Genomic DNA, 20,811 nt, shown 5'->3' with positions numbered 1-20,811 from the left:
AGCGAAAAAACAAATCCGCGACTACCCGTCACCCGACCACGAGCCAACGGGGGGAGCATCCGATCGTTGGTAAAAAAAAAAATAAACAACGACTCTCGAAGCTTTGACCGATGAGACGAGAAACGTTACGAGGACGTTATAGATGAAGATATTTGCAATATTGTCACGCGCATCCTGTCCTAGCTCCGCGTGAACACTCTCCGAACCATCTAACGCGGGACATAGTTCGATGTCTTCGCCATTAGAGCGAAACGGAATTCGTGCGTTTCATTATTTTATTTTATTTTATTTTATTTTTCTCTCTTTCTTTTGTTCTCCAACGCCGCGACGTCGGTGCGGGTCGGCCTTTAAATCCCGTTAACCCCTTTCCTCCGGGAGACGACGGTCAAAATCGACGTCCGATTATCAAAGTGCGTCGCTTTCCGCAGTCCCGAAGATCGAAGAAGGCGCGAGCAGCCGCACGTTCGAATCTCTGGTTCATATTCATTCGGATCTCCGGGCTCCGTTCGGATCTCCGGAATCGGGTATAACGAGCCACGGGCGTTGAGTCGAAGCTTTGACTTCGGCCAGGTTGGAGCTCGGCAGGTGCGCGACGACGTTGCCCCGGGCCACGAACAGCTGCCCCTGCGGTAGAGGCGCACGCGCCAACCGCACCCACGATATTCCGCTATTCGACTCGCGGACCACCCGATATGTATCGTCCGGCGATTCTCTTTAAGTCGGGCGAGAGCCCCCCCCCCCCCCCCCCCCCCCCCCCCTCCGATAGCTGGACCGATCCGCGGAGGATGAAAATTCTCGTTAGATCGAGACCAGCTGAGGACGCGACGTCGATATGCGCCGAAATGAAAAACGACGAGGTATTGTAGCTTTTCACCTATAATAATAATAATGATATCCACGATCATCGGGTTGTATAAATTAATTCGATACCGTCACCTGTTCAGCTGCATCTTACGTCGACGGTCACCGGCTATTACACGACTCGATACGAGTTTCGCGTAACGTAAACTATAGAATTATTGTTGTTCGGAGAAACGGCGTTATATGCAGGCGAAGAAATGTTTCTCCGATTACCGGCGGATCGATCGACGAATCAGCGAAGTTATCGTACCGTGGCGTAGACGTGACACGAGATAGAAGGAGGAGCAGCCGATGAGAGAGAATTGAAAGAAAAAAAAATGTGCGAAATACGTGCGTCCGGAGTAGCAGGGGAGTTCGTACTACGAGCTTTAGCACGATAATCCGATGGAAATTTTCGTCAGCTGAAAAGATAAGGAAAAATTAAATTCGAGGTAATTTTTCTGATATTCCGTCCATAATCTGACCGCGCTTTATATCCGCCGACTTATACTATACGTGACTCGGCGGGACTTGTTATTATATCCCTCGTACAATATATGTATATAATTCTCAAACCACCGCGGCCGCCGCACTGCAGTTTCGAGATACGAAGAGGTGGTCTGCGACGGGCGTATAAAGAACAAAACATGGATATAATCTAAGCGCGTTTTTATCATTAACGCGAAGCTTATTGTTAGTCCGATACGTCGGCGAATCGCAAGCGATGCACAGAGAATTCCCCACATATATCGTCCATTGTTCCATTCGGAAATCAATCCGCGGGGGCGTTGGCCCACGATACAATACGCGTCGGCGTAAACGTGAAATCCGACAACCCCATTGGTTAACGAGGGCCACACGGATCCCTCGGCGGTGGTCCAGATCAATTGAAACGCTCCCTACTCGTTGCGAGCTGCGGTGCTTCGCTCTAAATTCCCATTGGTCGACGTCCGAATAATCTCTGCGCCCACGAGGGTCGTGCCCTCCCCCCCCCCCCCCCCCCGGACGGCTCGGAGGGTGATTCGAGTGAGGAAATTTTCCTCTTTTTTTTTTCTTTCCTCCCTCCTTCTCTCATCCTCTGATTCGCGACGAACGGCCGATACCCGGTCTATAGAGTCGATCGATAAAGAATCGACGATATCCGCCTTCGTTTTAATGGCCTTCAAAATTTACCAATGTGTCATTGTCTTACGACCGGTGATACGTGGTAATATAATAATGGAGATGAAAGATTCAATTCGAGCGATGACCAGGCGAAATTTTGCCTGTCGTCACTCGCTAACTTTCGTAACACAAGCGTAACCACCGTCACACCTCCGTATCCGATGTATGCGTATTGTAATCATAATCATCATAATAATAATAATAATAATTGCGTAACGTCGTCATCGACACGCGTCTGTAAGTACGCGATCGCGAGCCATCCGATTCCCGAGTCGAATCTGATTTCGAATCTCGCTTTATCGTCCTATCTGTACGAAGGCATCGAATCGAAGAGCACAAACCGTGCGACTCGTCCGTATGATACACGCACCTTATGCAGGAAATTACCTTCGCATCGCGCCGATTCCGGCCAGCCGATAGATAATGCGATGACCGGAGTGTGCGGATAAATTTTCTACGCACACACGATGATGATAATACGTATTACGACGACGGCTGGTTTCGACACGCGGTGAACGCGAATCTATATATATATATATATATATATATATCGGTTATAATTTTCACCGCGCGCCCGCGACAGGTGAGGATAAATTTTCATTCAGTCGAGTAGCGCGCGGCGTTCGTACAAGCTTCGGAACTCATTGTTCGGTACGTAAGAGCGAAGTTATAGTCAGCAGCCGTCGCGCGGAGGGCGATAAGACCGCGCGACGGCCGTTTCGTTATCGGGCAAACCTTTCTTCGCTCCGCTGTGCCGCGCGCGGGAACCGTATAACGTCCGTACAGGTAATATAGGAAGATCCACTCGTCGAACGAGAAGCGACGCGGGGAACCCCCTTTCTCCGCTCTTGTTGTTAAAACTCCAGGTAGACGGATATACGAGCGCAGAAAAAAAAAAAAAATGATTATTCATCCGGAGGGGGGGGGGGGGAGGTTGTCGAGGAGACGCGGCGAAAATAATTGATCGAAGCGTCGACGCTCTAGAGGCCAGATTCGACGGGATTCATTTTTTGAATCGTTCGAGGGCAAGAAGAAGAAAAAAAAAGAAATTTTTTGGAAGCGATCGACAATTTTCGTTCGGTATTCGCCTCCATTGTCCCGTGCACCTCATCACACGTACACGTCGCACAAAGTAGAATTCGTCGTAGCGCAATGAGTGAACAACGACGATAAATCGCCGCGCGTCGCGGCTGGCCTGGTCGTTTCGCATCTCCTCGTCAACGGAGTGCCCGTTGCAAGGCGTATCGAACATTGTTCGGTATAACATTTGCATGACAATGGGGTGTCGCATGACCGGCACCGTCCGTTGATATCGCGCGAAGAGCCCCGAGACGTCGTGTGGTTCTGTCCGGTGTTCGATCGACGCGGGCGACGGCGACGGCGAACGAGCGAGGGAGCGCGTTTCGTCGAGATACGACAAACTCCTCTTTCCTTCGTCCCTCCGTCTCCTACGGTCTGTTCGCCCCGCGCATCAGGGGTGATTGATTCCCGCGAGGAAAGTAATATCCCCGGTTCGTCAATCCTGCCAAATAAACGGTCAAAGTGATTTTCTGTTGTGGCGAGGATCGCGATGGCAACCGACTCGGTATCCCTGGCAACGGGGCTGAGGGCTCGCTCATTCGGGCTCTAATTCACGGACACCGAAGCGCCGAAGGGGCAGACGGGCGGAAGGACAGAGGGACAGAGGGACGCGAACGCCTCTGTAACGTTCGGGGGACGAGATAGCGGCAACCGTTGGCAGGTGAGAGAGAGAGAGAGGGAGAGAGAGGGAGAGAGAGACGGGGCGAGGGAGATAGAGGGGCGGAGGAGGAGAGGAGCTCGGTCCGGGTTCGTGTGTTTCTCTATGCGTATCTATGGTAACGGTTCAACTTTCGTGGTTGGCGTTGTGGAAATGGCTCATGAGGTCCGTCGATCCTCCACCTCCTCCACCTCCTCCACCTCCTCCACCGCCTCCTCCTCCTCTTTCTGTCAGTCGGCCTATATATGCGCTAATTCGTTTTTCCCGTAATGTACGCGGGGTGTCGGTGTGCGTATCCCACGCTCGTACAACACGAGGGAGAAAGAAACACCTGCCCCGGCGATTAGCCCGCGGAAAGAGCAAAAAAAAAAAAAAAAAAGGGTAACACATATGTAGATATATATATATATGTGTATGTATATAAATAAAGTAAAAGAACAAAACGAGCCGGATGATGCACGAGCTTACAACTCTGCGTTATCGATAATAATTATGCTGAACTGGTCAGCGGCTGGTTCGCTATCTCGGTGTACGACACGGTGTACCTATAGCTTTACCGTATAGGTATATAGTAGCTTATGTGCGCAGTACTACCTGTACTCACACTCATACACGCGCACAGGTGATTATTCTCGGTGAAAAAAACTATACGAGTGTACCGCGTTTACCGTATGCACAATGCAAATACGTCATTAAATTAAAACGTCGTTTATCTGCGCTCGTATATATACATATACATATCGTGCGGTATAAATATCGCATGCAAAAATTGACTTGACGAAAATTTAAAGCGCGGATGCAACAACTCGGATCACGAGTTCACGCGGATGCGAGTCGCATCCGGATCGGATTATCGCGTACGTATAACGATTACGCGTTAACGTTTCTCCACACTTTTTGGAAATTTTAAAATAGCGACGACTCGACCGCGTGTACACCTCGTGAATATTTCGATCGAGGGTTATTAATAATCTCGTACGAACGAAGGATTTGTTGTTTTTTTTTTCTCGTTTCTTTAAATTTATCTCAAATTCGGGGTTCTTTTTCTCTATATTATTTTCACGCGCGAAAGATGACGATATATACGCGCACACTACATATCGATCCGACATCATCGTTGCACGCCACAGATCCGCGATATCCGTCTAGAATTTCTATTACATAAATGGTATTTCCTCCCATCTCGCAAGCGCGACGTTTTTCATTGTGCGTGTCGGCCGCGCGCGCACACAAACATCGTACATTAATTACGACGACTTATACCGCAACCTGCAATCACGTTACGAAATAGTCTCCTCCGCATCGCACGGATTGAGATCGTGGACACGCCGCGCGAACTCTCCCCGAAAACCCAAACGATCGATGACCGTTATTGACGTGCACGTATGACGTCTTCGACTCGTACGGCATATGCTCGAAATTTTCGTACACCTACGAGAGCCCTATATTGTCGCGTCGTCCCCGCGCGGATCGCGGCGAGATGCGCGGTGTATCGCGGCGCGGGGATGACGCGATAATCGTCGTTACGGACGGCCGGTGGATTCATAAGTATATACCCGTACAGTAGTTTTCCCACAAGCGGAATTGTTCTCGATGACCTGCGACCCGATCCCGTGCGCACGTCGTCGCCGACGTTCACGCGAACAACAAAACGATCGTCGCGAGGCGGAGACGCGCCTACCTACACACGTCCGCGGTTATACACACACACGCGACACGACACGTACGGCGGCGTGGTGTGGGTTAGGAGAGGTGCCGCTCTGCCTTTTTCTCCGTCCGACCCGGTTACCTATGAATATGCAGAATCGTTCGATATCGATCATTCATTGATCCCAAGGCCCAAAGGGCAACGCGGTGTGACCTGGTCCCCGTGGCGTCCGCCTCGATTCTTCGTCGGCTTCTCTCGCGTTCGCCGCCGCCTTCGTTCAATTTCCGTTCGAATCCATTCCGTTTTTATAAAAGAGATAACCTCGGCCGTAGTTTCTCACCTGCGCTACGTCGTCGGGCGATCTTCGGCCGGTAAATAACCTTCGAATTCGTCGCTCGCAATTTCATTGGGAAAATCGAATCGTCTTCTCGGCTAACGAGAATGCGTCGAATTTTCAACGAACGCCAGCGGGGGTGAGGTTGTGTCGCGGTCGTCGTTAGTCTTCGATCGCACGCTCGTGCGAGGCGATATCGGGCCCGCAGTCGAGTGGGTGTTACGGCGTTGTATACATCTATCGTGGATCGGTAGAGGAGGAGACACCGAGTGCGGCCAGGTAAGTAGATAAGACAATGAGACCATCCACAGGGATCAAGTGTATGCAAAGCAGGCGGTTACCACGCAGATAGCCGGTCGCCTCGTCCGTCCGTCCGTTCGTCCGTCCGTCCGTCCGTCCGTCCGTTTGTCGGTGAAACACATCGGCCTGCACCGTCGCGAGACCGGACGTTTTGTCTGTAAATTTATGCTAATCGCGATGTATCAGTAGCTCTGGAAGCGCAACACACCGTTGGCCGAGCAGCGTCAAAACTCCCGAGTATAAATACCGATAATATTCCCGCGAAGGTGTACGAAGCGCACACCTTAGCTCACGAGCGGTTAATTTCAGTCGGAGACCAGCGGGGACTCGCCGAGCGACGCGATACGAACGACGTAAGAGGGACACCGAAGGGTACGACGGGCGTGGGTCGCTGTTTTCCGTTTTCTCATCGCTGCGAGTTTTTGCTCGGAAAGCACCTTGGGCAACTCTCGAACGGTTCAAAGGTCCTTTTTATACTTGCCGCTGGGAATTATTACGGACTAGCTACTCTTTTTCCGAGGATTGACAAAGATCGCGCGCGCGTATAACGCCTATTCTCTCGTCGAGCTATATGTATACTACTTTAATTATTTCGTCAGACTTCGGCGAGAGCGACAATTTTTCTCGTCGGTTCGAAAGTTTTCGATTTCCGTTTCCAAAAAAAATTCTTCGCCAATACGAAGGTGGAATGGATGGAAAAATTTTGAGGAACTCATCGATCGCCGTATTACGCTCAACTTCGATTACTTTTTTATATCGTTGCGTTATAATCTCGATCGGGCGAATCGTAAATTGAACACGGACTCCAAGAGAATGCGTGCCTCAGACCGTTCGCGTCAAATGAGATTCGCAGAAATATACGCGTCGTCAGCAGACTCGGCTGTACATCGACTGTAAAAGCAAAATTTGCATTTCTTGAGGACACCGGAATTCAACGATAGGAGAATAACGAGCTATACGCGACGAATTTGAAACGACGCCCGAGTCTCGTTTTCGAAAATTAATTATTGGGAAAAAATCTGAGCGTTCGTACGGATCGCGTCGTAACGACCGTCGATAAATAACGAAGAAATTCGTCGGCGTGTATTTCAGGTCGAAATACGACGACTTTTTCAAGTGTATACATATATACCAGGAAAAATAATATTCTCAAAACGATTACAATTTTTTATCTATATAGGTAGCCTATAAATAAATACATGCATACGATATACATATACGTACACTTATATCGCAGTGGCCATTATCGGGCCTCAACTTCAACGGTCGGCATTCTGCGAACATCTCCGATGACGTTGCATGTCCACCGCGGAATATAATAGAGGACAATCGGTATTCTCGAGAACATAACGCGTGTCTTGCAGTTCTTTTACCTCGTTCAATTTTTTTTCGCTGACCGATCGTCGTTCCGTTTCGTCCGCACATAACTCTGCCCCCTGGCAAGGTCGCACAGTTATACGGTACAGCATAATTGTATAATATACCCGAGTATAATAAAACTCGGGCATACGTACATATATTCCACAGGGCGAATACCTACCCGGGAGGGTGAAAAATTTCACCTCGACGGCGATCGCTCTACATTCCCATGGCGATTTCGAGGACGAGGATCTTTCCAACGGTCCTCCGCGCCCGAATTCAAATGAAACTGGGGTTTCTCCGGGAGTCCCGCATAAGGAAAAACGGACAGCGGCGGACCGCTGGTCATTCGTCCCCGCGGCCTAGCCCGGTGGACCCTACGTCGCAGGCAAAACGGATCCGAACGGTCAGACGCATCTACCTGACCCAATTGAATCGGGGGTGAATCCGGTGGGCTCGCATGTGCGTCCCGCAAGGGTGAACCGATATTATAATTTCAATATTGAAACCCGGACGGTCGAAATGGTCAGCGAGAGCCGCGTCGTAGGTTCCCATGGCCGTATACCTCGCGCGCGGCCGCACGGACTACCTGATGCGAATGTGTAACAATCCCCGGATCGTCCGATATTACCTGCAGCTAACGGACGCTGACCGCGGTCACGGCGCGGTGGCCATTGTCGGACGGTTGGTCCTGTTTAAATTAGACCGAAAATAATACGTCGGTTAGCGCTCCTATATTCCGTCGCGATGTCCGTCGAGCGGAGACCGTCCGTTGGCATGGGTGCCCTGGGAATTGCGGCGAACTTAATTTCAAAAACTTCTTCCAGAAGCTTCTCTCCGACCCAATCCCACACCTGCGGACGTCGAGGTTCGTCGGACGTTGGCCGGCGTTATTTTTTATTTTATTTTTTTTTTCTCTCATCGCGCTCCATTTTTCTCACCCCAATTCGTATCGCGCGCTACAAACGTGTCGCGTCGTGCGATCCGCCGCAACGGATTTTCATCCCTTCCACCGATCGCGGGGACACCGGAGCGAGTTGAACGATGTCGAGTTCTTCGATACGAAGCGAACTACCTTCCAACGGTCCGACCTCGACCCCGACGAAATCGTAACGGCGATTTTCCCGGACGACAGAGATGACTCTCCGTCTCTTCTTCGTCCGAAATTGTACGCTCTCGTCGTTTCACCGGTCTCTGCGGAGCTGAGATACCGGCGCATGAGGTATGTACAGCCGAACAACGCGTCGACCGATAATTTTTGCTCACCTAGCGTCCGATAAATTCCCAAGTCGCGTCAGAAACGTACGAACGCGTTTGCTTATATATATACGGTCGACTCGCAGGTGTAACGGGATGCGATAAGACGTTATACCTGCGAATATAATGGGTCGACTGCAAACGTCATTTTCTTCAAGTACGAAACTTACGTAAAGTGGACGGAACAATTTTAAAACGTCTAATGGTTTCAGCCTCACAAACTGACTGCTATATGCGTACAATGTCCAGGTATAGGTATATGTTAGAAGCAACGTATCTTACGTATCGCGTTATATAAAACAAAATCCCCTCCACACACGGGAGTGTAAATATATGTACACGATATCCCGTACGTAAGTATATACATATATGCCCATAAGAAATCAAAATTGGAGCGATTAATCAAGAGTCTTCGGTCGCCTGCCATTGTCTTTTTTTTTTTCGTCTCGAGGAAAATTTTCCTCCCCGGAAAGACAACGGAGCGCGTCCGAACGGGGCAAACACCTTTAGCCTAATAGATCATCGCCGCCTTTGTCCGCGCGTAGTGTACAAAAGCCCAACGGCTATTCCTAGCGACGGGGTAGTGGAAACCCAGGGGACCATGAATTAATGAAGAAGAAGCCTCCGCCCGGCGAACGTAGAAACGTATAATATCCTACGTCTGCAGCTTTTCGGACGCGCTCGTTCGCTAAGAAATTGAAAATCGGGCATTTAAACGGACCCCCGGAAGGGTTACATCTACCTGCCTGACCCCGCGCCCTTCCGCACTCACGTAATTCGTACCCTCCGCGTCACGAATTGACCTGCGGCGCCCCTGCATCCCATACACGTACACGCGAGAAATAAGACCCCCCCATTATACGATACGTCCGGAAGGAACTGCCCGGTCGTGTCCCCCGTAACCCCCGTACCCCATCCTAAGAATCTACCTTTCGGCGCACGATTCTCCCTCAACTGGAATACGAGATCGTGTGCAGGTATGTGACCCGGTGGCCGAAATGCCCCGGTGAACGGATAACCTTCTCCTCCGAAGATCCTTGGAGGTTGCGAGGTCCCCCGTATACTTCGTGTGTCCGCACGTGCTTCGAGTAATTGTACGTTGAGCGGACCCGCGGGACTGGTCCGAGATTTTTTTTACCACCCCTCTCCGCGCCGATGGTGTTTTTTTTTTCTATCATCCCGGTCGACCGGACGGACGGAAGGACGGACGCACCCCGACGCGCGGGGCCCCTCACGGTCAGAACCGAGAGCCCGACGATTCGATCCCGACAAAAAATAGATATCCCGGTGTCGGGTGCTCGGACTCTTTTTTCCTTTTTTTTTTTTTTCTATTTTCCTCAGTTCAAACTACACGAATTTCCGGCCCTCGACTCGACCGTTTCAACTGTCCTGCTCGAATAATCGGCTCGAATAAATTGACGCAGGAAGTTCACGGTCGAAACGCGACTTAATCAGACGAAGCGACGCGAGCCGCTTCGTCGTAGTCGACCGCAGTGTAGCAGACGACGCGTCTAGGCTGATCTAGGTGACATCGATCGTTATCGAGGGTATTAATATTTTTTCGCCTCGGATAGGACGTAACGAATCGAGAGCGAATTTTAATTTTCGTACGTCGAATTCGTCGGATTCGTGTCTCGGGTTAGCCGCGGGGTGCGAGACCCGTATAGTGCGTGGGACAGCTCGTTAGAAACGAAGCCTGCCGATTGGTCTTTTCTCGTCGGCCAATGAGGGACGACTCGACCGTAACCCGCCCACAGATTATAACCGGCTGTTGGGTCCAGCCTTTCGCCTCCCGGGGTCTAGATGCTCTCTCTGGACCCAACGGTTCGCCGCTGCGCTTATCGGTCGGCGAACGGGACGAACGAAGGTGGAGAATGCAGCCCCTGCGGGTCGAACGATCGACGTCGACTCCGTCGAAAACGCTTCGTTGGATAATCGTCGTCGAGATTGTTCGAAAACCGTGACGAAAAAATGTCAACTTCGACGAGATTTGTGGAAATCGGCCATCGCAGGTCGACGCGTTCGGGAATCTCTTTGAAATTAGAAGTGAACGGATATATATAATTGCGAGAGCGTTACAGTTATATCTGTTGCATTATATTAGTCATACCTATAACAGGTATACTATATTCGTCTATATATAGATTACGAGCGAGCTAATTAGGTTAACGCAAGAGATCGTCAGAGGCGATGTTGATATTTATCTCAACTTCTATTAACGGAAATTCTTCGTTCTACCTGGATCTACTTATCCGTACACGTACACGCAGCGACGTATACCGATGCACGTGTACGTCGCCGTTATACTGTAGTGTAGAAGAATCGCTAACGTGCGGAGCTAATTGTAAGCGAGCACTTTATTCTTGAAAACGTTATCGCCTGCGGAAAATAAGCGGTCACCTATCGAGCCCCCGTTGCGACGACAAAAAAGAAGAGGGAAAGAAGAGGGGAAAAAAAAAACACGGGAAGCATCGAACGAAAAAAAGGGAAAAAAGAAAACGGTATAATAACCCGTTAACCATAGTTTAACAAGGAGCATTTTCTGATAAAATTCAATATACGTACGTACTTCGAGTAAGAAATGACGATAATACGCATCGCCTTTGAAGTATAATGTATAATTAGAAAATACACTCGCCTTCCTTCGCGTTCGCTTTTCTACGGAAATGTATATCATTATTTTTCACGCTCGACTGTTACCGTTTTCGTTTCCTCCGAGGTTCGCGCCGCCGAAGATCGAGTTCTCCGAGTCTCGCGTGTAGTTCAAGGGGGTAGGGAAAAGTAGGCCGCGCGACCTATATTTGGACGGGGACGTTTTCGGATCAGCCCCTAGAAAAGCTCGCTCGCTCCGCGTCGGGATCGCCGAGTTCCGGGATTGGTCGGTAAACGGGAGCGTCGCACAAAGGGGGGGTTGGTCTTGTCGAGATCGGGTTAGTCGAGATTCGAGGACTCGTTCTATTTTTCCAAACGCTCTTCGCAGCCTCCTCGAGAATCCACGATAATCCGCCACGCATTCAGATCTCCTCGAGCCTCGACGCGGCGCGGAGATCTTCAGATCGCGAGAAAACGCGCTGCGCTGTCCCCCCCACCCCCCGAGTCGATCGTGTGTCGTGATATACATCGCAGTGACCGTCGATTGACGCAGTGACCGTTCTCGCTGTACAGCGCGGGCCATCGAAACTGCGACGTATAACGGAGGGTGAGTAATTTTGCCGTACCTATATTTCGTTGAAAATCGAAACGAATTTTAGTTAGCGATTTTTTTTTAACACGACGCGATCAGCTAAAATCTGAGATGGCGTGCGCTCGGTGAGCGCGGTATCGCGATTCGATCTTCGTCGATCGCGGTGAGTCAGATAACTCTCGAGCATATTTCGTTATCCGATTATTCGAGTTTGAAAAATGACAGTCTCGTCCTCTCGAAGCCGCTCTTGAATCGTCGAATGTAATCGTCACGAGGGTAGGTATATATGAATTTCCAAAAATGCACGATCGATCGAGATTCGGCGCGTCGCTAATTTTTCTTCGATCATCATCGCGCGTGTTTTTTTTTTTTTTTTCATTTCTGGAAACGAGCGCGAAGAAAAAACCAACCGGAATAACACGATGCATAGGTGGACGTACGTATAGGTATCATTAGCCGGAACGGTGAGCCGATAGCCTGAATGATAAAAATGAAGGTCCAACTCCGCTTCTAATCTGCCGCTAAGTATACAAACACGCCGACGACCGGCTCGCGCATGGTGTACACGAGTGTTACAATTTTTTTTTAGTGTAAGTGCATCGCGTGTACGTGCGCCGGTACGATATGTACCTATCACGGTAAAGTCACGCGTGTGCGAAGCGTCGGGCTTCGTTCGTATATAATATATACAGAGCGGTACTCAATAGGATGCGACGTACGTCGAACGACTTGTATAGGTACGTATGTCGGAAAAAGGGATGGAATTTCGAACGCGGAGATACGCGGTTTGGTCATTCGAGATGCGATCTGGTTAATCTGGATATAACCGAACTTTTGAAAACCCGTATCAAGATGACGATATCGCAACGCCGATCGCGATACGATCGGAAAGCTGACGATATCGTTGTTGTTTTTTTTTTTTTGCCCAACTCGTTCGAATCGACGTGTGAATGAAAAGAGTCGCTCGTGCCGATATCTCGACGGTTTTTTTTTTTTTCGCAGCTATTTCTCGGATCGAAAAAATTAGAAGAAAGGCACCTTTCGCAGACAGTTCGATCGCATCCACGATTTTTCAACGCCTTCCTTGCAGGCGTCATATTTTTTCTCCGATTGAGTATATTTCAATTTCAATTATATACCCCGTAACGATATGATTGAATCTGGAATCGAGAGTCTGATCGTCATGCCCCTCGTGAGTCACGCGAACTTGTACACCTCGTACCTATGAGTATATTTATTTTCGATGCGTGCAGCTACGCGCTCCGGAAGACACGTGATTCACCAACGACGATCGTCGAAAACGACGGCGTTATCCTCACCTTCCGACACAATTCTTCACGCCTCTGCAGTCAATCGCGGTTCCAAAAAAACATTTCGCCTCTACATTTCGCATCTCCGTATCATGTCATATTTATAAATTCGAAGCCACGAGTCCCTAGAGTTAAATATACCGATAGAATATTTTTCTGGAATAGTTATAGGAACGGTACAGTCCCGTGGCATCGGATGTATTATGTACCTAGAGAATTCGGGGAATCAATTACTACTCCCCATTGTCCACCTGCCAAATTTGTCACAACCGCGTTTTATTTCTTTTTCTCTTTCCATTTTTTCAATCTTTTCATTTTTTTTTATTACCACCGTGAAATAACGCACACGCGCCGCGTGCTGCTCATGCAAATTAAACCGCACGGTAGTGGCGCGTCTGGTGCGGTATACACACACGGTAGAGAGAGCCGACAGACGAGACACGATCGCGAGTCTCTACCTTCTTTGTAAAGGTACATAAAGATTCATATCGTTCCTCCGACGCTTTTGTTCGCACTCGAATACGCCTTATAACCGAAATAAAACTATCACCCAAACGAGCCTTTCGTCCCGTCTCCGTACGTACGTACGTCCGTCGACCGTCGACACAATTTGACCGCAACGCGTACAGCTCCTCGCCCATCGCTCCCCTCGATTTCGAAATCGCGTTCGCCGCACATCTTACAAATTTATGCCCAAAGTCACGTGCCAACGATAAGCTTTCTATGTTCGGAAGAACCTGAAGAAGAAAAATTTTTGCAGAAAATTCACGCAACGTCGATTAGGCGTGATCTGCGAAATCCGTAGCAGGAAAAATAGGGGTGAGAACGACGCGCGCGGCAACGACGTTTCACGGCGGCATCTTCAGCGACACGCGTTGAGACAATGATACGGAGACGGGGCAGCGCTCGGAAGAAGACGGTCGAGACGGTACACGCGGTGGCGGCGACCAACGTCCTGCAGCTCACTTAGCTCAGAGCGTGGACGTGTTACACGTAGTACGTACGTACCTACGTCGCGTTTACGCGTAGCTCGTGCGACGATCTTCCCGCATCGTTTGATACCCGCGGCGGTGGCCCGGCTCCCAGTTTTCATTTCTCTCGTACGTATAAACGCACGATGCGTTCTTATATACATATACGTATACCGTTGAGGAGGCGCGCGTGTTCTCGCTTATAAGCGCGCTGCTTGTATTTTAACGTGAAGCGCTCACACAGTGGCGCTGAGGTTATCTCCGAAGAGGATCGGGTGACCGCGGCCCGGCGGTCAACGGAGTGCCCAACGACTCCCGGTACCTCGCTTACCTCGCTGTAACCGAACGAAACGCGGCCGCACGCCACCGTAGACGACGTTCCTCCGCGTCTAACCAGCTTCTGCCTACTCTCGACTCCGCGGCGGCAATTATACGGACGCGATATCGTTCGCTCGGTGTACCGCGGAGTCGTGTCGGGATGATATGGAAGCTCTTATCTTCGAGCTCGGGAGTTCCGTTTTCTCGCGTATTGTACACGTATACAGAGGACTGGAAATGGTACAGGCATCTCGGGGAGGGTGGAGAGCGCGACGCGCGACCGTACAAATACGCATTTTACGAGCACCGCGGAGACGGAAACGCGGAGCGGTATGTAGTTTGTCCGCGTTGTGAAGCAAGTCGAGAAAAGAATAACGAAAAACGAGCGGTCTTAATAGGCCTGGTTACTTAGGAGGAAGGAGTTTCTTCGGCGTTAGTAGGTATACGGCTAACCGCGGACGATCTCTTTCGTAATACGACCGGACAAACGCGGGCTAACGCCCCGAAACTACGATGGGACTATTTTTATCCGTAAAACGCATTTTACCTAGATCGCAACGTTCGTGACCGGCGGGTTTACCGTAATCCGAGAAAAAAAAAAAGACGAAAATTAAATATGGTCAAAACGGATTGCTACGAAAATTTTGTTTGAAACGGGGACACGCGCGACGGCGGACATACATATTTCTCATACGCATACGTACTCGTGCCTCGGGAATTGAAGAATTTTGACGGACGGTTGCGGCCGCGAGCTTATTCATCGCATTGAAATCATCGGGTTTAGTGCAGGTAGTGCACCTTGCTCGAGAAGCGAACGCGCGCCGTCTGTATACCGCGCGTCAGCAATTAAAACCGGCGTAACGTGCAACAGGTTGATGTACATACATACCTATATCAACTCCGAGAGACGTAGGTACACCTAACGAAGTATTTTCCGCACGATTCGAAGTGTGTGAAGCAACCTCCACTCGTCAGGTGTACCCTCCAATAACGCGGTGTACGGATGTGTTCTCGGACATGCCCATACCGCGGTATCCGCGCTCGCGCTCGCGATGCAGAAATTTTAACACATACATATATATATATATACATGTATATAGCGATAGCGCATATTTTTGGATGACGTAATTTAAGCTGACCTCGCGATCGAGGTACGTATCGTATTTCGAACTCGTTTGCGAAGTGCCGGGATAAGAAAAAAAAAGAGGGAAAATTCCTCTTTTTTTCGAGCGAACGCGCTCGACAAACGTTGTAACGCGACGCTGATGAAAAGAAACGGGATCATTGACCCCCTCGGACGAACGCCGAAAGATTCACCGAAAATCGGTTAACCCCAACGACGATGTATCCGTCGCAATTGAGAGGCATATTGCCGCGGATGAAAATCCGTGAAATTTGAGGCAGGGCGTTGGAAATATTTCATCGCCGAAGGTATGTTCTCCGAACGTTCGGAGGGCGATCGAATCCCGAGGGAGAAACCTGCCGGACTTTCGACCGTCTCGCAGACGCGCCTTTTCCGGTAACTCCCGTCGAATCGACGCTCGTGTCGGGGCGAAGTCCCGAAGGGAAGCCTCGTGTCCCGGACACGGTGTTCGTCCGGTAATCTCGGTCACCCCGCCGAGTGATCCGGGCGCTATTAAATTGCGATGTTACGAGCTGCTAGGTACCCCGAAGACGCGTGGTCAAGCGCTTACTCGAGGGGTCAACGGTCATCGCGCGCCGTGCGTTTCGCCGCAGGCCGGGTCACCGTGCAGTCCTCGCACCGTTTCGTTCGTCCCTTATTTGTAGGGATGACGTTTCTCTTATACCTGCTGACCGTCCCCTCCGACGTCCTCTCTTGTGTATTGTAAACCCGCTCCGCTTTTGCTTTTATTGCAGTCATTGTCAAGGACGCTATATCCTCTTGGATTTACGATCCCGCCCCGCTCCTTACTCACCTCAATAGGGATGAATATATCTGCATACACTTCCGATGATTCATTTTCCAACTGTATTTTCCACCCTTTGTTACAAACCAACCCACCACCACCACCCCACCCGGGTTTTTGTTTACTCTTAGAGATTCGGTTTTGTTCCGTTCGTTCGAAGTCCACCGAAGAAAAATATATGTATGTTGCTGATAGAAGAAGAAGAATGAGAAGAAAAAGAAAAAAAGATACGAAATAAACGCACAAATTAGCAGCAATAAGACCACGGAGTAGTACGCGCCTTTCTCAACCTCCGACGCTCCAACGCTCCCACGCGTTATAGTGTTATATACCTTTCGTCCGATCGTCGTCGTCGCCTCGAGCTACACGACGAGTTACATCGTTGCGTCGAATTTGAAATTTCGGGGACGACGATCCGGCGCATAAAATTGGAAAAAGAAATGATTCCCGCGAATCGCGTTTCGAAATACCTCGCCGTTACCGAGTAGAAATCGACGCGATTCCGAATTGAAATTTACAAGTATAAAATCGTTGTGCAGGTGAGACTCGATTCCAACTCGAAGAAATATATCCGAGCGTGGCGGGATTGCGGGATACGTACGTATACGTGTATACGTACGGAATATAATGCAGGAAGCGAACATACCCGTCATATCTCTGCACATTGGGTGTATTCCTACGCGCTCGCACATCGACGAATGTTCGTCTTCTCCTCAGCCCCGTTCGTTACGTACGTACGTACGTACGTACGTACATCTGCGGTATACCCGTTGAGTACGTTAGCGCTCTACACTAATACGCGTAGATATACCACAGGTGTGTACGGCCGAGTGAACAGCATGAATACGCGGTATCCGCGTCCAGCCGCGGGTTACGTAAAGAGGGGCTCCTTTATTGCACACCTTTTGCGCGTCCACGGGCACTAATTAACGCGAGAGAAAACGGCGGTCAGCCAGCCGAGATACGACAAAGGCCCAAGGGATGGATGCTCGCTTCTCGTTTCTCCTTATTAATCGTAACGAGACCTCGTCATACGCGGCTCGCCGTTGGTCTTACTCATCGTCATTGCCGCACGGTTCGCCTCTTATCTGCAGTTCCGCGCGCGCGAGAAAAAAAAAAAAAATGAGAGGAAAAATGTATCGAGGAGATTAGGCGTGAGTCGCGACTGCGAGTGTACGAACATACGTATATGATGTACCTATCTTCGCGCGACTCGCGCGACGACGGAGCTTCGGATGTTTTCCGAAACGTCTGCATCTCGGATCGGTATCGTTGCTGCGAATTGAAAAAACACCCGTTACAACCGATTTCCGAACGTACGTATGATATATATATATGGATGAAATTAATTTTTTTTTTTTTTTGTTGCCCAGAGAACGCACGTAACACGCCCGTTAATTAAATCAGATTTACCGTTTTTCACGCCACAGAGGAACTCGGCAGCTCTCGAAGATCGAGGTGGAGAATTCTATAGTTCGTTAGAGTCGCGGATGCGATGCCTGTTACCTGCGTTACATATATATATATATCTCTCTTTCCGGATGGAAGGGACTCGATCTTTTCTATAATATTTACGTTGCGTCATTACCTCCGTTCGAGAGCTCGGGGAATCCAAGGCCAGAAATGATCCGATCGCGTGTACCCAACCCGCGCGGGCGCCGAGAAGAGTCACCGGAGTCTATAATCTGGTCGGGAATCGTTGAATGATAACAAAATTCGGAGAGCGAGATCTGACGCATGCAACGGCCGAATGTCATCGGAACAATTGTTTCGCCGATTGGTGGAGAGCGAGAGAGAGAAAAAAAAAAAAAAAAAACGAGGAAAAGAAAAAAATTATCTGCCGGAATATCGAGTTTGTTTCTTTTCACCGTTTCAACGATGACGTAATCGAAGAGATATATGAACCGCGCGTCTGTACACGCCGAAAATGTTTCTCAGCGAAATTAGAAGCCGCGCAAGGTCTTCCGGTTGTTACAGGATCTGGACCGTATACGTCTCTCGGTTTATACTACATGTGAGAAGAAAAACTTCGCTCTTTACCTGTCCGCGTGGCAAACTTACCGCATTCTAAAACCGCACGATTCGTCCTATCTCGCGAAAGAATAAAAAATAAAAAGTAGAAAAAAAAAAAAGAAAAAAAAAATTGGAACTACGAGTTATATACGCGGAGCGTTATAATCGCAACAGGATGAACTCGGAGATAATACGAGCTCTTATCTCGTAACATCTCCGACTTCGCTTGCAAAGACTTAAGACGAAGTCGCAGGTAACAGTAATTATCCGAGCGCTCCTCCTCCCGCGTACCATTTATTTGCTTCTTTCGTTTTTACTCAATTTATCAAAATTTATCCTCGCTTTTCCATCACTCGTTAGTTACGTCATCGCGTCGAGTCTGTATGACAAATTTGACGATCCTCATATTTCGGAGTCATAATCCTTTTACCGTTAGTCCCCTGGCTACTGCGGATCGGAGGGAAGTTCGATTCGTTTATTTTGGCAATTCGTAGCAACCGGACGACCCGTTCGGAGAGCGTCAATCGCGTCGTCTCGACGATAATTTTGTCCAACGTTATCGCCGCCGCCGCCGCCGCCGCCGCGCAACTGTAAGAGAGCGTCGAAGTGACGACGAAAATTTTTCAACGAATCGTGAACAAGACCGAAACGATTCGGTCCCACGCCCCAAGGTCTGACACCAGCCTGGTCCCGACCTGGCAGCTCTCGTCGAGGCGTCGGAGACGCTAATCGCGTCGTGTGACGAGTACCGGAGTGGGTATTTACGTACTACTTCGTACAGCCGCGGCTATACCTTCGCCGCAACGGAGGTGGCAGATCAAGTGTCCCGGACACGTTTCCTCTCGAGACAAACGCAACCTGCACCACCGGTGCGCGGACTCGCTCTCAACGTCCACCGAACCACCGTCCTCGTACTCGTTAAAATTCTTATCTGCAGCATTGTCGGCCCGAATCGTCTCGGTGAAAATTTGTCGTTCGACGAAATTAATCCACGCCGATCGACTTCGTCGGGATCGTAGTCGCCGGACGCCTCGGATTTAGCGAAAGAAAAAAATGGCGTTAACCACAGGTCACAGTCGCAGGTTCGTCGAATGTTCGGTACCCAAATAACGAAGGAATTCTCGCTATACGTGAAGTGGAACGGTACCTACGTTTGCCCTGGACGGGTCAAAGTCCAGCCGCCCTTTCGACGAGCAGCGGTCCTTTACGACTCTTATTTCCCCCCCCCCCCCTGGCTTCGCTTCCCTTTACTTCGTTCTTTCCTTCCTTCCTGACTCACACACACACACAGGGGGTATCGGTATCGCGATTGCGACACCGCGGAGAAACGGTAATAATGCGTGTACAATGTACCCGAGTATATAGGTATAAAACGCGACACGTGCGCCACCGCATCATCGCCACTTCCGGTCAATCCGTGCAGCTCTTCTTTGGGCGGAAGAACGCCGTAGTCTTCGTGCGGGAGAGAAAGACGATCCGAATAAAACGAAAGGAGTAGGAGGAAGAGGAGGAGGAGTAGGAGGACGGGGATGGGCGCGGGAGAAGGAGAAAAAAGAACAAGAGGAAGAGAAGGAGGAAACGTGAATCGATAATGCCGTCTGCGTGTATCTCGTAACCTCAGCTCACCTACTGCAATATTAATGGCGTTTCGTGTAGCTGCCCACGTGCGCCATGCCTTAACAACGAACTTTTGAGGATACAGCTGAAAACGGAAAGAGCGGATCGATCGCCACGTAAGAGACTTCCAAAAACTGATCTCTTTACTCGGGGCGGTTCGGACTCTAGATTTTTTTGAAACTTGATTTCAGAGTGATGAAAAAAAGGCTCGGAATTCGTTGCCGAGATAACGAAATCGATCCCGATGATGTTCATTTTGTGCGCGTCAGACCCGACGACCGCCCGTCTAATTGGCTAAAAAATCCAAAGGAGCCTTCTCTCGCTCAAACGCAGTTGAATTAATTAGCTGTTGATACGGTATAATTACTGTTTATTACACACGTATAAAATTAGACCCGTGCCCGAACCTGACGTGCGGTAAATGTATAAGTTCGCCTCGTCTTCGCCGAGCGTAATAGTTACAACTCTCGGACCCACCTCTCTCTCTCTCTCTCTGCCCTCAACTAATATATCGTACGCCGCCACTAACACACAATCCCACGTATTGTATACGTATACGCCGAACGTCGCGTTTTCTCCAGTTGCACAAGTTCGCCTTCTTTTCTTCCCCCTTTTCCACCCTCCGCCCCCCCCGATCGCCCTCTCTCTCCGCGCCTCTCTCAAATTCGCTTATCTTCGACCGCTCGAGTCGCGCTACGTGCACTCGGCAAACGCGACTTATAACCACATGTACACATCGGCGAGTTCTCGGTGTACATAACTATTATATATATATACCTAAATAATGCACGTACACATACATACGCGAGGAGTCTATACAGGTACGGGAG

General features: G+C 49.7%; 1 protein-coding gene and 1 long non-coding RNA gene across 2 annotated transcripts in view; one reads left to right on the top strand and one right to left on the bottom strand.

Moving 5' to 3' along the window:
• LOC125499906 overlaps window positions 1-20,811 on the bottom strand; it is a 68,681-nt gene that overhangs the window by 14,370 nt on the left and 33,500 nt on the right. The gene's annotated exons all lie outside the window — the stretch shown is intronic.
• LOC105692365 (ras-responsive element-binding protein 1) overlaps window positions 11,264-20,811 on the top strand; it is a 39,787-nt gene continuing 30,239 nt past the window's right edge. Inside the window, exon 1 of the mRNA XM_048650062.1 lies at window positions 11,264-11,839. The gene's annotated coding sequence lies outside the window, so the exon portion shown is untranslated. The remainder of the gene's footprint in view (window positions 11,840-20,811) is intronic.

Source organism: Athalia rosae, chromosome 2 (genome assembly GCF_917208135.1).
Source record: "Athalia rosae chromosome 2, iyAthRosa1.1, whole genome shotgun sequence".
Lineage (NCBI taxonomy): Eukaryota > Metazoa > Arthropoda > Insecta > Hymenoptera > Athaliidae > Athalia > Athalia rosae.
The sequence above is the reverse complement of the archived record's forward strand: the minus strand, read 5'-3'. Positions and strand labels throughout refer to the sequence as shown.